Below are 6716 nucleotides of genomic sequence, written 5' to 3' on the forward strand. Positions count from 1 at the left end.
AGTAGTTGGATAAGAAGAAACATGAGGAGTCGGATAACTTTCTTAAGAAGCAGCACTTTACTTTACTGATTTCCACGTCATAACAATTGCACTTCCACGTTCAAATTGATCACATGACTGAACTAACTAATCAGAAGCTAGGATTTAGCTAGGACTGAGGTAAACGTGTGGGAATCAGAGAGGCAGATTCAGCAGAAGAACATAACTGTTTTAAAGCTTACATTTCTAATTTGGCAAAATTTCTCTTTCACTCTCTGATAACTTAAATTAAACTTTCTTTCTTTTTTTTTATTATTCCATGCCTGAATTGAATTGATTTTGTCGTTATTGTGCTCTGCCAGTCACCATGACAATGAGGCTAAGGAGGAGACTAATCTGTCGAGATGATACCCAGAGAAATCTTTTTAATAGGCGTTGATGTGAGGCAGAGATAAAGTCATGCTGTATTTGGAGAAAAGAAAAAAAAAACCTCATTTGACACTCAAACAAAAGACTTTAAACAACAAAAACACTGACACTCTTACACAAGTCTAATCAGTTGTTGGAGCGTTCATTCCAGGTTTTGGCCTGGTATTCGTAGAAACTCCCAGCCCCTGCCAGAGCCGGCCTGCCAAAACACAATCCCATTAGCGTGACATCTCTAAAGTGCATTTTACTCACTGGCACAATGCATTCAAAATGTCAAGTCTCCTGTTGCTGTTGTAATAAGCCTCTCAGTTGCCAACTGGCTGTTGCGCCTCGTGAGTGGCGCACAGTTTCAGCACCAGCTGTGCAGCATTAGCGTTTGCAGCGATATCTGTGTTCCACCAGCAGGGGTGTTGCAAGCAATTATGTGCCCGTGTAGAGGAAGGTGACGCTCAGCCACTTTTCTCTGCTAAAACACTATCATCATGAATATTTATCAAGTCAAACACAAGTCCTTTCAACAGTTGGTTGTCAGACCTAATAGTTTGGGTTTGACTATTAGTGCTAATCCCTGTTGGTCCCCAAAATCACTTTGTGTTAGTCTTTACAGGAAAACACTTGATTTGTGTCAGATAACATTAAAGTTTAATACTTTGAACCGTCTTGCTCGGTTTCTACTCCCCTTGTTTGAAGGCTTTTAGCTGTGTGTCATACCCACCCATGCCATAAACCGTTATTGTCAGAATAACTTACGCAGAAATGCCATCAGTTTCCATGCAAGTTGCACTATAATTGTTCTAGGACAGTTGTTTTTTGCCTGTATGTCCACATATTTTCAGCACAGGGGCTAACATTTGTATATGATTGATATGATAAAGTGTCAGTGTCCAGGAATATTACAGTCATGTTGATATGACATTCTGAGCCTGGAAATGTCAAAATATGTTTTAATACTGAAAAATGAGTTGATGTTTTTTGTCAATCCTATTGTTAATACTTGACTTAAATTTGTTGTAAAAGAACTACAGCAGCTCCCATAATGCTTTGCAGGATCAAGAAGAAAGTATAAACAATATTAAGTGATGTGTAGTGTGTGTAGACGTTACGTAATGTTACGTAATATAAAAAAACAGGACTCTTCTTGATAATGTAACTATTTATGACCAACAGTGTTCGTTATTTCAACCTTTTTTGGACAAATCGACCCTTATATGAGCAGGTTGATGACTGTGGGACGAGGGCTAAAGCCTCAGGGATAAATGCATCAGCAACAGACTAAACACACAAAAGCACATGAGCGACACACATGACATTTTTTTCTTATTACAAAGTCCTCACAAACATAAAATAAAGCATTTATTTCCACAATTAGAGTTCTCGTTCATGAAGTTTCTACTCTTTCCAGGAGATCGAACACTCCATCTTGACTGAGAAACATTGTCTAAACTCAGCTGTAACAAAAGAGCTTTCATCCTCCTTCAGTGGCACATGCAACAGAATCTGAAGCTTGTGATGAGCTCTTTCTTGTGTAAATGCATTGTGTGTTGTTTTCAAGCCCACAGGCGTGAACCTTACAGAGCTCCCTCCACTTTGCAGCTCTATATTTCTGTTACAGAGTCAATAACGGCCTAAATTGGTTTAGATTTTGGCAAATTTGCAAAATTAAAAGTACGCTGAATTAGCATGCACCAACAATAGATTTAAACAGATTTAAAAAAAAGGTTAAAAGTTAAAATGTGCTGATTATCTGATTATCAAGATCTGAAGTCGGGAGAAGGAGTGATGGAATTAAACCAGAACCAGGGTGAAACAAAAGCAGGGAATCATTCTGACAGATAGTAAATCCACTTCAGTCCAGACACTTTGACAATCGCCATCACTGCTTGAAACAAACCCCAAGTGCTCGGCTTGACACAATCAACTCACTGAATCTCCATCAGTTTCACAGCCACAGACTCTCTCTCTCTCTCTCTCTCCCTCTCTCTCGAGTATCTGAATCTCCTCCAGAGCTCCACGGAGGAATCAGCACTCGATAGAAATATCCATCCGATGGATAGCCTCGACCTGATGGTGGTCAGGGCGAGCCGGCTGGAGCGGACCAGAGGGCGGCGTGCTTCCAACAACAGCCTGAAGGAAAGCCAAGCGTTGCCACGGTGACAGAGCTGCGAAGAAAATCTCTTTGTATTGTTACCAAGGCAACAACTGTGGATAGGTGGGGAGGGAGGGAGGGGAGGATGAATGGGTGGAGAGGGTCTGGCAAGGGGGAAGAGGAAAGGAAAGAAAGGGAGAGATTGGGCAGAAGAGAGAGAGTGAAAATAACAGGATGATGTAAGAGGATGGAGAGGGGATGATGAGTTGTTGTTTGAGGCACAAAGATATGAGCACAGGCTTTATTATTCCCTCCATCTCTGCCTTGTTTACGCTGGATGATTCTCAACTGCGTGGGAGAATTTACAGTTTTCTGTAACCTCATCCCAAACAAAGTTACTCAGCAGATTCTTTTGAGTCAGATGGATACAGCAGCGCTTCTTTGAGAAGGCAGCTCAAACAGGACACAATAAGTCGATGGATCCTTTACCGACTGCACACTGGGTAGTCAGCTCTGCTGTAGCAATCTTTTTTCTATATCTGCCTCTATTTCTCACTATTGCACCCTTTACCTCTATCTTGCACTCTTTTCCTGTCTGTGCCTCTTTCCGTTTCTTCCCCTCACCTCCTATTCTCGTTCTCCTCCATCTGTCTCTGCATTTTTTTTTTTTTGTTCTCTGGAGCTGAGAACTGAGTCCAATATTTTCTTCTTTTTTGGAGGGGACTTCAGAACAATTATTGGAGACATTTTGATAACTCTTGAACTGCTTTGCCCCGGGGGCTTCACTAATTCCCACTGTCTTTGAGATGATTGCATAAATCTAGCGGGGAAGAATCACGCTTTTTTTCTCGGCGTATGCAGCAAAAAACACACTTCTAAGTGGCTCCATGGCTGTTCCATCTACTCTAGAACAAATAAAATGAATAATGTAGTAATAGTACTTTCTTGCAAGGCCAGAAAAGTGGAAGTTGACAGAAGGATTTGACAGAGGAGATGAATGACTTTATTCTAATATGCTCTTGGTTACATTTGGGTTATGTATGCAGATTTATGCAACTCTCCATTTTTCAGGCTGCTTGTTCAGCCCCCCCAAAATTCTACACTTCATACACAGCTCCACACATTAATGTGCATGAGGCAGCAAGATTAGAGGGAAATTGAATCAAATCAAATTCCCCTGAAATTGCACGCAGCTCGGAGGAAAAAGCATAGATCCAGAAGGAAAGGTATCTGTTATCTAACGTCAGCACTGCGTCTCATCTCATCCGATTGCCTGGAGACAATCAGCCGCTTGACAAAGAGGGGGGAGAACGGAGGACTTCAGATCAACACAAACTTTATCAAGCCTCTTATGGTGGTGCAAATCTGGTCAGCCTTCACCCTGTTGACATGAAGTGTTGTTTTTTGGGGTTTTTCTCTCGATACAATTATGCCTCTGGGGTGACAGGAGAAACGAGCACAGCAGGAAAAGAAGAGGAAAGTGAAAGCTGCGAGCACTGCCTTGATCTTAATTGATATTCCAGCCGAGGAGTCGGAATATTCAAATGTCAGTAAGCTCTGTTATCTCACTTGGGAGTCGGCAGAGATTAGGGGATAGGTGAACGAGGGGTGCCGGGAGGTATCACACTGCTTAAACGCCTTGCATGCACACACACACTTATACACACAGAAATGTGCACATGTGTACTCATGCATGGTCCTTTACAAAAATAAACACACACACACACACATTTCAGGCTGGCAGTCCACCTCACTCCCGCAGAGACGTCTCTCTCTCACACATGCACAAACACTTTTCTGCACTCTGTCACAAAAACACACACTCACTTTGTCACTCACACACTTCACCTCTGTGTACCCGTTGCATGTTCTTTGCTTGCAGGGAGGTCGGTGAGTGAAGGCTATTAGCTCAGAGGAGTCTCTCCTGCTGTCTGCTCGGGCTCAACTACAAAAGACGGATCACTGTTTCAAATCAATATTGCTGTGGTTCGGATCTTGACTGGCACACAGAGAATAGCATGTATTAACCTTTGGCTAATACCAAATCTTATCAGTTTCCTGTTTCCTCTCATACGGACTGCTCCATCTATCTATATCCTTACCTACACTATAGGTCTCATACATGAGTAACTTGTCATATTACACATTATTCCCATAAAGTCTAGAATTCATGATACAAATACAAGCCTCCTTTAGTTGCTGTTGCTAAGTCGGACAAAAAGAATGTGTTTACGTGTGCATCAGATTAGGACTACACTATTGGACAGAAAGGATACATTTATGATATTAACTGTTATGAGCATGGCGAGCTCATAAAAGCTGAGACTCATTCTGGTATTAATGAAAAACAGAGAAGCAACACAGTCTGTGTGTAGAGACGACAAGAGGCTGACAATACTGTCATAGATACTATCAATGTTGTGCTTGTACTGCCAGGTATGCATCCCCTTGTCATCTTAAAAACATGTCAGCAACCAAATAATCTGTCCTTTTCCAAATCTCTTTAACATTACAAAACAAAATAAAGGAGAAAATCAATGTGGCTGACATCGGTTAATCTGACATTAGGCAAACTCCTATTGATTGTAAGCCAGCTAGTTAACAATTTGCTAACATTAACTAAAGTGGACAGTGGACAGTGTATGGGATTTAGACTTGTTCAACTGTTCAACTGTGGAGCACAGCACAAAAAAAGGGCAGGACTACCAAGTATCAGTTCTCTTGCACCTTGCACTCGAGACCAAAAACTAGAACCAGTTCTCATCAACACTGTCTTAAATACACACATCGGAGGCCCATCTTTCTCTGCAGACCATGGGCAACTCTGTATTCACACAGTATTCCATTACTGGGAAAACAATTAAGGCACAAATAATCAAATGCGCGCACATGGATGCATTTTACTATCAAAGCGCTGGAGGAATTTATGGTTTAACAGTGTTTTTCTCACTTAGCAGAGCTTGACTACAGGCGAAAGCACAAAACACACACACATACACACCACAGATACTGATGGAAAGAAGAAACAAGGACTGTATAGAGGGCTGATTTATGAAAGCATGAAAATGTACATTCTGCAAGTACTCATTAAATGCATGCCAGGAGCTACAATAGTATGGTGCAATTACATTTATTTATAGTAGTATAGGGGGTTTCTACTTCCATTTGTGCGTATTTTAACATGCCACAACAAGCACATCAGCCCCAGGAGAAAATCAAGCAATATGAAATAAAGTTTGAGTCGTGTAATCTTCAGTGGTACCCATTTGGTGTCTTTCTTGCAGTCACTTGCAGTGTTCAAGAAGAAAAATCAGCCCTGAGATATATTTTTGAGCTGTGGCTAAATCAATGAAACACACCTTGAAAGTACTCAGGTTCTTCTCTACCGGAAAATTGATGACTGATCTATATTATTTTTATTTGAATCCCCAGTGATGCTGTTTTACTCTGCTCCCTGCTATTCTCTACTACTATAAATTCACCTCTGCGTGTATTCTCAGCGTGGTAATTGTTGACTTTGAAATACCCTCCTGTCCCTCTCAGGAAACAGCGACCTTGATGGAGCTCCACTGTAGGGAAGCCGAGAATGGCCATGCTTGCAATTATTTTTTAATTCAGTTACCTCAAGATCACAAGTTAATTATCCTAAATAAAGCTGTTTTACTAACCTAAACTCAACAAAACTCTCTCGTTCAGTATTCCTTCACTTGCTGTTGTTTCCCTTCAGGGCTGGATTATAATGGAGGCGGGGGAACAGGGGGCTGAAAGTTCTATTTACAACTGAGAAAAGCAATCAGGCTAAACCTGAGTTTGAAGACTCTAACTAACTCTTCAGACTTTTTTTTCCCTCCTAATGCAGCTTAGAAGTAGGTGAAGGTAGGTGTATATCTGTCGGTCTGTCCATCGAGCTCCTTTACTCTGTTTCAGTACAATGGACAGCTCCTGTGTGTAGCATGTGACCTCGTAATTTCACCATTTTCACCATATCATCATCAATCATAGATTTTTTTTTTTTTTTAATTGTGACAAAATAGGTGACAAATGTCCCACTCTGCAAACTCCACACTCAGTGGGTGGATGTTTGTGTTGATGATGAGGCTAAATTAGGGGGTGCATGTGCAGGCCCAGAGCTGAACTGGAGTAGACAGTTTTAGCAGCTAGCACCTAGTTGTCCAACATGCTCCAGGCACTATGGGCTGCAACTTCACACTGCACTGCACAA

This window comes from Larimichthys crocea, chromosome XVI (assembly GCF_000972845.2).
Source record: "Larimichthys crocea isolate SSNF chromosome XVI, L_crocea_2.0, whole genome shotgun sequence".
In the NCBI taxonomy this organism is placed as follows: domain Eukaryota; kingdom Metazoa; phylum Chordata; class Actinopteri; family Sciaenidae; genus Larimichthys; species Larimichthys crocea.